Below are 14,510 nucleotides of genomic sequence, written 5' to 3'. Positions count from 1 at the left end.
TTTCAGTACTTCTGTGATTATTTGAATATTTGTAACATGCTAAACTGTGGTTAGCGGCAGCACCAACGCAGATTTGAATATTCCGGAATGATTTTGTCATTTTTTTTAATAGACAAAGGCGAATCATTGTCATTTAGGAATGAGATCGCGTGGGTGTTTGAATCGAGATCGCAATCTTTTAACGATTAATCGTGCAGCTCTAATATAGTTTAATATTGTCACATGATTTAAAGTATAATTTATGTCCGTATGCTGTGCTGGATGAGTTAACCCAATCATCTGTTCTCTCTCTCTCTCTCCCTCTCTTGCTGTGACTCCCTCACACCTCTTCATCTGCTGTGTTCTTTAGTTCATTGTAACTGTGTTTTTCCATCTCAGGCTGGAGATGGCAGTTTAGTTGATCTTAGTTGATGTGAAATGGAGCGCTGTCCATCCTGTCCGCTCGGCCGTTAACGTTACCCATCAAACCTGTCATGTGGGTTTTGTTCATGCTGGCTTTTGCTCAGAACAAATCAGCTGCCTCTTCTGTTTTCGGTCTCAGAGGTAACATCGATTGTAAAAGAGGACAGATCGTTTTCTCTCCTCGAGCTTCTCTTACGACGCTCATCTCACATGACTTTTCAAACGGTTTCTGATTTGTGGAATGAGGTCTCTTTTTATTTCTCCTCTGAGGCCTGTTTGAATGAAGAATTCACACCGTCTTCACTGCGTGTGCGGTGGAGAGTGGAGACTCTACAGGAAGCTGGAGCTTTTTCAAATTTAGCCCAGCTCAGGAGAGGTTTTTCTCCATTTGATATCCTGGTGTTTTTTAATGAAGCCTGGCACACTTTTTTTCTTTTCCTGCTTCACCATTCCCTGTCCTCATGAATAGGCTCTCAGATCGAGGAAGTTGAAAATTGCTATAGCATCTCTGCAGATAACGCTTTCAATGAAAACACAGTTGTCAGTGTGGACTGTGAGCTGGATTTGGCTTACTGTGTGGTTGCCAGTGAGGCATAGGAGAAGATAAAGGTCACAACACTGTATGTAACATCTTTTTTTACCACAATATTGAGAGAATCACTTGAAGAAATGAGTCACATTTCACCGCCAAATCAAAATAACTACTGTGTTTCATAAGGAAAACAAAACCCTTTTAGGCCCTTAAGTTTTTTGCATTGTAACACCTTCTTTGTGCTATTTAACAGAAAAATAATATTTTTTATTTAAATTCTATTATAGTATTTATTCATATTTTTAACTAGCTTTTAATAATTTAATAATTTAATTTTAGTATAAGTTTTTAATAATGAAAATAATTTCTTGATATAAACAAACAAAGAATAGACTAGATTAAAGATCAGAGTTAATTAATGCAAAATATTGCTTTTTATTCTTTTGATTGTGTTGATTTTGTTTTCTCAAAATTCCAGGTTGAAATAACCACTTGGATGGATATGTGCTTCATTTTTATTAGCGGTATATTCCTTTAAAATCTCTAGACTAGAAAAAGACACATACTATGAAGCATTTGATGATTCAGAAAGGGCACCACATGGGCTCATCTAGTAGTCTTTGCCGCTGTGGGTGTTCTTTTGGAAGTTATGCAGAGTATGCTAATTTATTTTTGGTTGTTATCAGTCAGGTCTTCCCTCAAAGCTGTTTAGAGTCGTCTTTTGTAGTGGAGAGCGGCATGGAGCGAATCTGCTGTCATAAGCATGCGTCTACGTGGGAGCCCTCGGCACTGGCTCTGACCCATGACCGCAGCGCATCAGCCGATTGATTGGCTGGATTCACTGTCGTTATCAGATGTTTTTGAAGCCTATTCAGTACCTCCTCAGGACCTTCCAATGATGCCCTTGTGCGTTGTGCCGAGAATGCAATCTGTGGCAAACAGCCCTACGCTCCCAGGGAGGATTAGCAAAGCCTATTTTCTCACGTGGCTTTCTGTTTTAACTGCAGTCTTCAGAACCGGGAAGACGGAAGATGTCTATTTATTTCCTTTATTGAATGAGATATTGTGTGCATTAGGCGGCCTGCGTGTGTTTGCCTCCATATGGATCCATCTACAGATATATGACCAAACCTCCGTTCCTGGCAGCGCAGATCTCTTCTAGCCCTGTGATCTGAGAGGCTTTCTTTTACCCTTCAACCTCCCGGAGGGCAATACAAGCATCTTTTCTCACACACAAACACTGGCTGTGGGCTCCAAGGACACACGGTCAATCTTTACAGTGGCAATGACAGCTTTATAGCCAGAATTATCACCTCCCTTATACCACCCACCCCTTCCTAGTGTTTGCATTAACACTGTAATTAACACACCTTCCCACACACCACCGCGCTCATGTTAGCACGTTTGATTTAAAGAGAAAGGTTTCAGAGGTCATGCATCTCGCTTGCGCTCGGAATCATCCTCTAAGGACCGTTTGCGGGATAGAGGTGAAGCTTTAGGTTGAAAATCTTATTTGAAGCCTCGCCAAGCGCGCAAATCTTCGGATACCTGAGGCTGATTCCTCCCCATGGGACATGCGAATACCTGTGAGATATGATTTATTCAGCATTGCCAATTTTCCCACCTGCCCCGCAGTGATTACAGTTTGCAAAAGCAGATCTCTGACCTATTTTCTTAAACAGGATTTGATCCATTTTTTATAACAGTGCTTTTAGAGCTTTGAAATCCTATCAGGAAGGAAAACCAGGCCCAACCGTAACATCTCAGTCGTGTCTGGTCAGCCCAACACGAGAGATCTTTCCATCCGTGCAACCGTGAGCGGACTCTACCTCCGCCTCAGCGCCTCTGTGGAGTTCAGAAATAGAAACTCTCCCACCTTGTTCTCCACGTGGTATTTAGATTTTCAAGACTGCAGGAGTTTGGTGGAGACGTGGGAGAGTGAAAACGCTCTGGGATTCCACTTCTTCATTTGAATGCTATTTTGCCCCTTTCACTCTAATGCCATGTCATTTTCTCTGCTCATTTGAGTAACCTCTCAACTCTGTAAGTGGGAGAATATCTCTCTCCTCGAGTGGAGAAGGTATGGCCTCTATTGATTTCTCCTATGGACGTCTATAGGGAGACTGGCAGATATGTGTATTGCGTATAGATTTCAGAACAGTGGCAATCTAAAGATGAACAGTTTCATTTCTGTGACACTGACTGGAAAAAAACAGAAGTGTAAAAGTAATGATGGTTGTCAAACCCAACTCACTGGTTGAAGCGATTAAAATTGTGCTACTAATGCAGAGAAATCGGGCACTTTTATGTTTCTGTTTTAATGTTTCTGTACATAATGTGACTGGTGTAGCCTGGCTTTGGAGATTTAGTCTGATACTAAATGAAGGTTGGCAGTTTTACAAGTGTAGGGCAGAGGAAGGTCAAATGCTTTTACAAATGCACTGACTAGTTCAGTGGGAGCTGCTTTCTCTGGACTGGACTAGGCCCGGGGGAATTTGTTTTAACAACTTTCATTCGACACTTGCCACAAAACATTGTGGATGCAGGTTACAAGGTCAGACACCATGGAGATGTGTGCTGAAGGGCAAATTGGTGGTAGTTCATGGGTAACCCAAAAACTTATGGGGTTTAAACACGCAATACTTCAGTTATTAGTCCAGATACATACACTGCTTTTCAAAAGTTTGGAATCCATCCCATCCATAATGAAATATTGTAGTATTTATTTTTCATGATTTATCCATTCACATCATTACCATTGTAATCTTTTATCAAAATAACTTGCAGTGGCATCTCTTCTCTGATGGCATGTTTACGGGCGCGAGGGCACTCAAATAAGAATGCAACTATACCAAATGACAATGATCCAAGGATTCAATCAATTCCCGATGGAAAAAAAATCAAGTCCTACCCTACGTCTTTTTCTTGATCGAGAAGTCGTTCATCCGGATACACGTCACAATAAAGAAAGCCTATCGCAACTTCAGTTTCATGCCGATTTTAAGTTTTATTTTAAGATTTATCAGTAACTGGCATATTTGTCTGTTTTATGTTGTCGTTTCACTTTCAAAGGATAGCATTCAGATGAGAGATGTCTGTCACAGCTCTGTACTGAACATTATCGCCTCTGAGCGAGTCTGCCACTGACTAGAGTGTAGAATAATAATTAATGTAACAAATGTTATATTATCATCATTCAATTTGTTTAATGACCGGTAATGGCAGACGCCGGTTCAAATCCCGCTTGGAGCGGGTCGAGTAGGACCGGTTACATTTGGTGCCGTGACAAGGATGGGAGTGAGGTTTAGGGGGATGAGTGTAACAGAGACAAGTTAGTAAGAGCTGTGTGTGTATACCTCACTCCCCTGGCCAATCCCTGAGACCCCGGTTCAAATCCTGCTCGGAGCGGGTCGAGTTGGACCGGTTACATTTAGATAATGATCTTGCAGAAAAAGTGAAGAGATCACATAATCACAGGGGTGATAAAAGGCAGAGGGGCTAAAACCTTCCTAAATAGCCTCCATCCATCCGTGGCTCATCAAGCACACTGTGAGGCGTAAAGGATGTCCATTACCTGCCACATTTTGGCCAAAGCTCAAATGGAGCATAATTATTCATTTCATTGGCAAAAGCAAACACACCTCAGGGAAGCAGCAGGTATCGTTTATATGTTTACTTTTTACTTTCCTACCTCCATTCCACTTTTTTTCCCAGAGGCCTGAGGCCCCTAAAGTGGACAGCGGTCCGGCACAGCAATGGTAATCACTCTGTCATCATAATTCAGCCACTGGATCACCAACTCCATTAAGTCAGCTTGCAGCTGTTGCTACCTGGGAATGGGTAATTGCTCTGCTTGAGTCCGCCCTGCCTTCATGCCTCATTAGGTTATTTTGCCAGCATTTCGCTACCCCTCGCCCCCCACCCGAATGAGCGAAGACGCTCCGCTTCGCTCTCCTCAGCCCGACAGCAGAATACAAACCAGTCGGCCCCATCCTAAGATCAACCTCACATTGAATATACACATACACATACACACATCCACCCCTGGATCTCTTCTTTACTCTGACAACAGCGCTAGATTCATCAGAGAACAATGACCCACATGATGGTAATTCAGGCTGGCGGAACACAAGGCTTTGCCTGTACGTGTTACCTGCACCGGGAGTTACACATGCTTTACATTATTCATTCGGTGCAATTTGCTTTGTTTGTCCTCCTGCCTCGGGATCGTTTATCCTTGGACTGTTTTGAAATCTGTTTGAGCTCAGTTATCAACTGTTGAGAGCCATAATTGTGCAAGGATTGGGCCATGTAGCTATGATTTTTATTTATTTTTGCACAGGGCTGCTCGATTATGGCAAAAATCATAATCAGGATTATTTTGGTCATTGAAATCACGATTATTTAACATGATTATTGGTAGGCAGTATGATCTGAAAGTGAAAGTCTTATTTCATGATATGAGTCCTTTTAAATGTCACATTCATGTTCACAATTATTGATTGATTTTCAGCAAAAACTAGTTAACTAATGTTGCTTAGTAAAAGGTCCTCAAATCAGTTACAGAAGACTAGGTGAGGTGCACATTTTTTGGACAGAAAGTATTGTCTGTAATAGGGAGTAAATATTGGAATAGTTTACCGCAGTCAATTAGACAATGTTCAACTTATCACACTTTTAAAGATCATCTTTAAAAGTGGCTCATGACGAGTCAGTTGTGTAAACATTTTAGTTAGAATTTTTAAATAATGTGTTTGGAGTATTTGTCTTAAATGTAGTGTTGTATGGATATTTCAGGTATGTGTCTTTGTGTGTACCTGCCTACACTCTAAACAATGCTGGGTTGTTTTAACCCAAATTTGGGTCAAATATGGACAAACCCAAATGTTGGGTTAAAAATGTAATTTAAAATGTTAACCCAACATTTGGGTTTGTCCATATTTGACCCAAATTTGGGTTGAAACAACCCAGCATTGTTTAGAGTGTAGGAACTGCAGATGTAAATTAGCAATGTTGCTATATCAGGCTTGTTTACATTTTGTGTTTCATACTAATATTCACTAACATATCAGATAAATAAACTGTCACCAATGCAATAAGAACAAAGAAACTAATTACAAACAAAATGGACAATTAATGCAACAGAACAAAAATACAAATAAAATAAACAGTACTTTAGGTTTTTCAGGAAGAGGTACTAACAGTGGTATTCAGTGGTAATAGTACTAACAGTTGTAATAGCCTCAACAGGCACTTAATAAAGTAATCAAATGTAAAATAACTGCATAGTCTTCACTGTATACATTAAATATAGATTAATCCTTATTAAAGCTACAAAAGTTATTCATTCAAGAGCAGTAAGCGATTTTATAGTTGTCTTCTGTTGTTTGAATAACATAATTACACAGACTAAAACAGTAATATTAGGCTGCTGTCACTTTAAGACCGAATGCACCGATCCAATATGCTGTTACACACACACGCACTGTTACACACGTTTTTTTTTTCTCAACTGTTTACATTCACATTCCATTTGACCTTCGAGGTGTAAGTCCACAGTATTTGCTCATGTGCGTTCCTCTCAGTCTCGGAGCGTGCGCACAGAAAGCCGTCTGGGGAACAGTGTCTCTTTAGCAGCTTAACACGCTTTTAATGACAGGCACGTCCTTGCAGTTTGTATTTTACAACACTCACTTTATTTGGCTGATTTGGATGTTAAGTTTGGCCTAGGGAGGAACGAAAGCGCATAGCAATTTGGAAGTGGCACAATAATAATTTTACCTCTTGTTTTTTATAATCGTTGGAGTCCAAAATCAAAACTGAAAATCAATTACGATTAATCGCACAGCCCTACAGTAGGTGTGCTTTATACATACATTACACGACATTGTCTCAAAATGCACCATTATAAAAAATGCATAGTAATACACAACAGTATTTACGAAACATATAGTTTATTTTTTTTAGTTACTTGAATTGATGAATCTGAGTTTGAATCAATTTATTAAAACAGTTTAAAGTGTTTCACAGAAATGAATCAAACTTTCCAATTCCAGTGTCATTTTTGCTGTTGAAGTTTATAAAAGATGCTATTAAAACTTCTATTTTAAATCAAGACTTATGCTTAACGAGTTATCTGAATGCCTGTGCAACAAATGGTTCAATTTTCAGCTTAGATTCAAGATGTCCAGTGGTTACCAATCTCGCAACGTTTTATTTTCCAATCTAGGAAAAGGAAAATGTAAAATCGTCTGTCTTCTGAGAGTGATTTCCCCAAATGTATAGTAGAGCCTCTTTGATTTGTGAGACAACTGTGAAATTATTTTCTGAGGGATGAATCTCTCTTCTGACAAAAAGAAAGAAGAAAAAAAAAGGTAAAATCACAGTGCAATCAGTGATCAAAACTGGACAGAATCAAATTGCTATACAGATCTCTCCCGCAGTTTCATCCACCACTATGGCAGGACAGTGAAGAGAGGAAAAGAGAGGAAGTATTGGGAAAGAAAAAGAAGCCAATGCCACTGAATAAAACCCTCCCTGAGGAGTTGATTATGGAGCATAAAATTGCATAATGTGGTAATTTCGAATACAAACGTGGAGGACAGGCATTCAGGGCGCCTAACTTAGAGGCATGAGCTGAATGTGACCTGTAAGCATTCTTTAAGTGGAATGAGACTCTTTAGACTTTAATACATTCACTACATTTCACACGTGGCAGTTTGTTCAGATAAATGTGTGTGAAAATTAAGTAAAGAATTTTCTCGATCCTTCTCACTTATTGCATAATCACAAAGACCTAGCAAAAAGCCTGTTTTTTTTTTGGCTATCCCACTTTAGGTATTACACTCAAATCATTTTTTTTTTTTAAGCCGAACAAAAAAATCCCTGAAATCAAATTATTAGGAACTTGAATCGAACCATTTTTCTAGGTGATGGGAAAACCAGAGTTGGTCCATGGTGAAATGATGGACATCACATGATGATAAACAATAAAAGTGGTAAAAATGTCTTACCTCTTTTCTTAATGACTGCTGTTATTGAAGAATAAAGTTGTTTGGCATTGTGGTGACTCTGATGTTGTTATATAATAGCAACGAATGTAGATATGCAGCATAGTCAGCGGTGCTGGATGTTTTAGAGTGGAGGGGCAAAGATAGTTGGGTAACATGACTGTATGGTAAATACCCCATGAATATTAATTTCCTTGCACTGACATTGATATGTAATCTTCTTAGATGCTGCCTAATTTTCATAAGCCATAAGTTACATGCTGCCTCGGAATATAGATGTGAGTTTTTACCCCTTATCTTTTAACACTTAGAGCTGAAATGTCAAAAATGTGGTGTACAGGTAAGATTAGAAATTAAATTTCAATAAAATTGTCATAAAGTTTGAATTTGAAGGAGAAAAAAAATGATATAGCCTCTAACCTCTGTACACCTGAATGTTTATGCCTGTTTGTGGTTGTATGTGTTTAGCTCAGTATTCCGACAGATCTGACCTCCCGTTACTCAAAGGAAGTGCTTTATTTTGAGGACGGCTATCCAGCCCCCCTCCACTCTTCCTGCTGAGTCCTGTCACCTTTGATCTGAATGGCTCTCCATTATGCCACAGTCTTCAAATGAGCCCAGCGCTTCCCCACAGCTGAGCTTTATCGGCCCCTGTGACCTGCTCTAGAGTATCTGTGTCATCTCTCCCTCGCAAGCTTTCATGCACATCACTCATGCTTCACAGATAAAATGTAGGCGGTGATATATGGTTACATAAAATAAAAAAACACAGAGTTAGGATCTTTAAAACAGTCAAGAAATATCCATTATTCCATATTCATCAATTAAAAAAAACTGAATCAATGATCGAGATATGGAGTTATTAAAGTGAGCAGGTGTGTTCGTGAATTTTTGTTTCAGCATAGAGCATTTGGATTTATTTCGGTTTATTATGGGCTTGTACTTTTTTCTAGCAAGATCTGGCAACACGAATGAGTCATGGCTCGTAGCAGATTTTCTGATGCACGTTAAAATACGTCATTAACAACTAGTTTGGTTCCTTACACACTGCATCGAATTTTGTAAATCCGGTTGTCACTACCTTCAATTCTCAGGAGTAAATTCGGTTCTAGAATGCGGTCGTCATTCCCGTAAATTACTGAACTGTGTGTGTACAGAACAGGATGAAGCACTAAAATGTGAATTGACAAGCGAATTTAGCTGCAGTCAGGGCAGTGTGTGTGTGTGTGTGTGTGTGTGTGTGTGTGTGTGTGTGTGTGTGTGTGTGTGGCCATAAAGTGCATTGTTTCAAATGATCGCACATAGTAGTTAAAGACGCATGGGCTATTAAGTGGAGCCTAATACTTTCCTCTTTTATTTCACTACAGTAATGACAATTTGCTTAATTGTCATGAAAATGTCAATTAATAACGTGCAAATAGAATTTCTTTATTTTAGGGTGAACAATGACCCTGGCATTACTTTGTGAAATTTACTCTAGGTAAACATGTGCTTGTGTAATAAGAGAGCGAATGAGAGACAATGTGTACAGTCATGCCATGATAGCCATATGGAGAAATGTGCTTCTGTCATTCTGTATCACCCATAATTGACTGGGAGATCTGCTTATAACCCAGACAGAGCTCAGCCGTGGCTGCTGGCAGTGTATAATAATGCAGATTTGGCTCTTTCTTCCACACTGTCTTTTCTGTCTCACATTAGTTTTGTTAAGAGGCTGAATTGCTCTACAGGGTTCAGCTTTCATGCATATACATTGAACACACTGCTGAATTTTAACAGCCACATTTTTTATCTCCACATGAATGCATTATTGATGACCGAAGGCTGCATATCATGAGTATAATGTGGCAGTGTTTCAGAGAATATGGATAAATGGCAATTTCCTTGCTTTCATTTCTGTTTAGAATTGTGTGTGGTGTTGTGTGTTTCAGACAGGCGAGGAGTATACAGAAGGAAGCCTGATTTGCCCAGATAATGGTTAGTATGTTTGAAGGACAGATCTGTGCAATTACGGCAATGTGTTTACCAGCCCCATCAGTGGGGTAACAGCACAGCAAATTGAATATTAATAAACGCACTTTGTCCAGTTTTTATACTGATTAAATGTTGACTTCTGACATACGCTCGAAATGAAATTTCTACACAAATGCACGTGTTTAAATAAAAGGGCCTGATACAAGAAAAATTGGCTTGATTTTTAGCTTGACCGAATGAATAAAAACCAATGTGCGCTGAGCACGTGTTTCTGCATACAGATGAACAGATATGAAAAACTAAATACGCTTCGCTCTGATGTTGAAGGCAGATCGTCTTGCAATGCCTGAGGGCCAAATCAGACCTGGATGATGTGCTTGTACTTCGACCGAGAGCAGCGTTGCTCAGACATTCCTGTCGGATTGATTCTGAGATATGAAACTAGGCACGTGGCCTTGCTGATATGTGGTGGCCATTTTGCTTTAGGGTGTTGAACGACGTGACTCGCTGTAGTACACATGGATCTTTTGCCTCTGAATAATGTGCAGTGAATATGATGAGTTTCTGTGCGCTGAAATAAATGGCTTCTGATAGGTTTTGCCTTTTATCAGCTCCTTTAGCCATTCAGATTCCCTTCGTATTACCATATAGTCTTGCAAGAAAGAAATGATGAAAGTTGTATCTGGCTACTGCTCACAGGAGGCAAACCTCTCTCGGTTTGATGTAACTATGTGTTTGATATCTCCGAAGGCCAAACTTCACCATCCGTATCGCCTGTTAGTTACGATAAAGGATAACAAGATGATTATAAAAGAGAGGACCGTCAGAGACTCAAGGACTTGGTAGTTTATGCGCATGGTCGCATTGCCAGAGTGAGAAGACGGATGAAAGGTTTGTCCCCACGTGACGGCGAGTGCCTGGGGAAGATAAGCGCAAGACAACAAGACGTTCTCAGCCTGAAGGAACACGCTGGTCACAAAGAGACATGGGACAGAGGAACATGCAGGTGTAGCCCCATTCATTTGCACCGCATGGAACATCGTGCTCTCTTTTGAAGGCTCATGGGAGCTAGGGATTGAAAAGAAAAAAGATCAATATGGTTTGCTTCATTGAGACAGCTAGTTTGTACAGAAGCAAAGCAGATTATGAACATACACAAGCGAGACCCATGCCTAATGCAGGGCACTCCAAAAAAACTAGATTTGCATTCATAAATATGTGATTATTTTTTTCTGCCTCCAAAACTTTTACGCTCAGACAGCAGGAGAAAAATCATTTCAGATAGGTTACTTTCTACTTTCAAAGGACACTTCCATTGCATTTCTCTTTGAATTATTAGGTCATGCAGAGACACGTTTGTGATTTCACTAAACCATTTCACTTGCGCTTACGCACTGCTTCCCGTCACACGTGCGCCCAAACAATGTCTCGCCCCACACCCGCTGTTTCTTCAACACCTCTCTGTTGAATAAGATTGGGGCCTCGGCCAAGACGAGCAGCAACAAAGACGCAAATATTTAATTTATGAAGCGCAAATAATTCATGCATGCAATCTGTGAAGAGTCCACCTTGAATTCTTGTGTTCTGTGTTTGCAGGGATGTAAATAAACTGCTACACTCAGGACTGTCTGTCTTTCAAGTGGAAGACGTGTGTTTACCATTGCCTTCACATGTGCTGTTTGTTCCTCATTGTTCTCTGCAGTTTTCCTTTGTAACCCGCGTACAGGCTTTTGACAGCGTATCTCTTTGGACGGCATAAACAAGTGTTCTGATGTTGCTTTTGTGTCACGCCTGGGCTCATTCCAGGTGTGTTATTGTGCTATTGATCCTTGTAGAGTTTCACCACGCTCATGCTGTATCCCAAACCACACTGATTTGTAGAACTGCTTGTGTATAAGTAGGTTGAACCTTATTGGATTTGTTGGTGGTGAAATCACAAATCTTGACTGCACTGAAAATGGGGAGGGGGTGTTTAAAGCTTCAAGCAGTCTTTTGCGCTGTCGGTCAAAAGATCAATATTACTGTATATTCACGAAAGAGGACTGCTTTGTTCAGACGGGGGTTTAATTTGCTGCTTTCTCAGTGTTTCCCATTCGTTTTGTTCCGAGCATGGTCATAAGGTATAGTAAACAACAAAGTGATTAGACTTGTTCTGACGTTTCCATAGTGTCTGAGGCATGTTTGTGTAATTTCCTTCTGCCTGTGGTCTATAAGAGCATTTTGAGATCTGTCAAAACAAGTCACCTTCTCCATGCACTGCTTCCACATCGGTTTTAATTAGGACCTCTACTTTTGTTATCTTTTGTTAAATGAAACCACAAAGCATTCATTTAATTGTACTCGAGAGTCTCGAAAGTTACCTTCAAATGTCTGTGCCATTATACCACATGTGTTGTTATTTGGTAGCTAGCTAGCTATACACATGTTATGAGATCTAACTTGTTTAGCAAGATTATCTTCAAATGTTTGCTTTGCTTTATAAAAGATACTGAACAGAAAACGACAATAGAAGAAGGTCTGACCAGGCACTGTCATTTTTGAATGCAACAATGAATTAAATTCATCTAGTGTACCTAGAATGAATCTATGTTGAAGTGTGTGTACAGTCTAGAGCTTTTGTCCATTTCTGTTTTCCAACCATTTGTGATTACTGTATAAATATATTTTTTAGATGTTTTATTAAAAGCACTCAAAAAGAGCAATTTCTTGGCAATGAAATGTTTTAGAGATGAGTATAACTAAAAAATGTAGACTGAATTCTACTCTTTTGATTACACAGATGAAAGTTTTCTCCCAAACTTTGAAAAGTAGTGGAATAACTGATGACATCTGTTTCCAGGAGACCATCAACTGAAGGTTCAACATTTGCATAGTAAAGGATAAATGTATAATTCTGTTAAACATGCCAATATAGAGCATTGGGCAGGGGCCGTAAGCTTAATTGATGCAGCAAAATGTGCATTAAAGTCTTTATTGCACCTTTAAAAGCTGTTCCCAACAAAACTCCATGGTGCAGAGTGTTCAGTTAGCGGCTCACGGCTTCATAAAGGGCCCCAAGCGCTTCTGAGATGGCCTGACAGCCTTGTGTAGCCCACGCCAGAATCAATACAACAAAGGTCATTTGCTATTCCAGTCATAGGCAGCTCCATTCCCACAGAACTGTATTTGATGCATACCAAAGATGCGCACAATGACCTCGCTCCTCTGTCATTATGCGAGCAAGATAGAGCATCTATTCAGCGGAGAATAATGTCATTTAGTCATCTGTCGACTTGAACACCAGTTTAGTAAGGAGGGAAAAGAGAGTTAGTTAATGTGTGTATAAGTTAATGCTGTCACTATTTCCAGCACATAGACATGTGGCAAGCTGGTAAGATATGTCGTGTTTTCGCATGTTACGTTAGCTAAGACGTTGCTACATCACTGTTCCCTCCTGAACTTAGCTCACTCTGTGGGGAGCAGGTGTGTACAAGTGTTGTTTCTCTAAGCTACTATGACGACTTCTTCCACATGAACAGCCGATTCGCTTAGACATGATACTGATGTCAGGCGTCGAATGAAAAAGTAAAGCCGGCTGGGAAGCAGCGGGAAGGCGAGGCTCTCACCATCTGTGCGAGTGACCTGCCAAACACAGGCTCATCATCATCATCACTCAAAGAGCCTAGTGAAGGCACCTGACCACTCATTTGTCCATCTGCCAGTGTTGGACTGCCCTGGTTCTGGCACTGTCCGATTGGCCCACTGAGATGTGCATCATTTTAGTCAATCAACCGAGCAACAGCGAAATGGAGGATTGTCGCTTGACTTGTTCAGGGTGTGATATGCCGTTGGTGGAGGTCAGAATTCATCTAAACTTGTGGCAGATATGGATATTTAGCTGTAGCATATCCTTTACTGTTGGGTTTACACAATCCCTTTCAGTGTTTTCATGGTTAGTGCAAAAAATATGGCTATTCTCTACAAGATGCATGCTCTGGCATCTAGATATTGAGTTATTTTTTCACTGAATTAAGTAATGGATCGCTAAATTACTTACATGGTCCATGCCGGGATGTATAATTATCTAGCATGGCTATTGAATACAGGGCTAATTTAGCATGACATATTGCATGAAATATAACTCAATTCAATTGATTACCCTCACTACCTTGTTCAATTCTATTTAGGTACAAAGCAGCAGCAGCACTGGGTTGTTTTGCTAACGGCTAGCCTCAACAAATAATTCCCTTAGGGAAGAAAAATAATGTAGTGCTTGTTCAAAATAAGATTTCGATTGATTAGCTGCCATTCCAGCAGGATAGGGTTGATATTCTTTCAAAATCCTCATGTTCTGTGCACTGGGAGGATTATCACAGGCTCACGGACAGTCTAAGGTTAGCACTGTAATAGGTTTATGCACAAGTTTGTTTGGCTTCTAGAAAACATCATTAAGTAAGAAAGTTTGCAGGGTGCTGTGGAAAGTCTGCGTCTTTATCATCCTCTGGATGTTTAATTTGTGTAATCTATCATTCTCTTGCCTCTCTCCTAGAGTGTGTTTGACCCCATAAACCAGCATTAGGGAAATCATGGAGAGCGGATACAGAGGCATGGGT

The sequence above is a fragment of the Abramis brama genome, assembly GCF_963993115.1.
Source record: "Abramis brama genome assembly, chromosome: 4".
NCBI classification, from domain to species: Eukaryota; Metazoa; Chordata; class Actinopteri; order Cypriniformes; family Leuciscidae; genus Abramis; species Abramis brama.
This window is presented reverse-complemented; position numbering follows the sequence as displayed.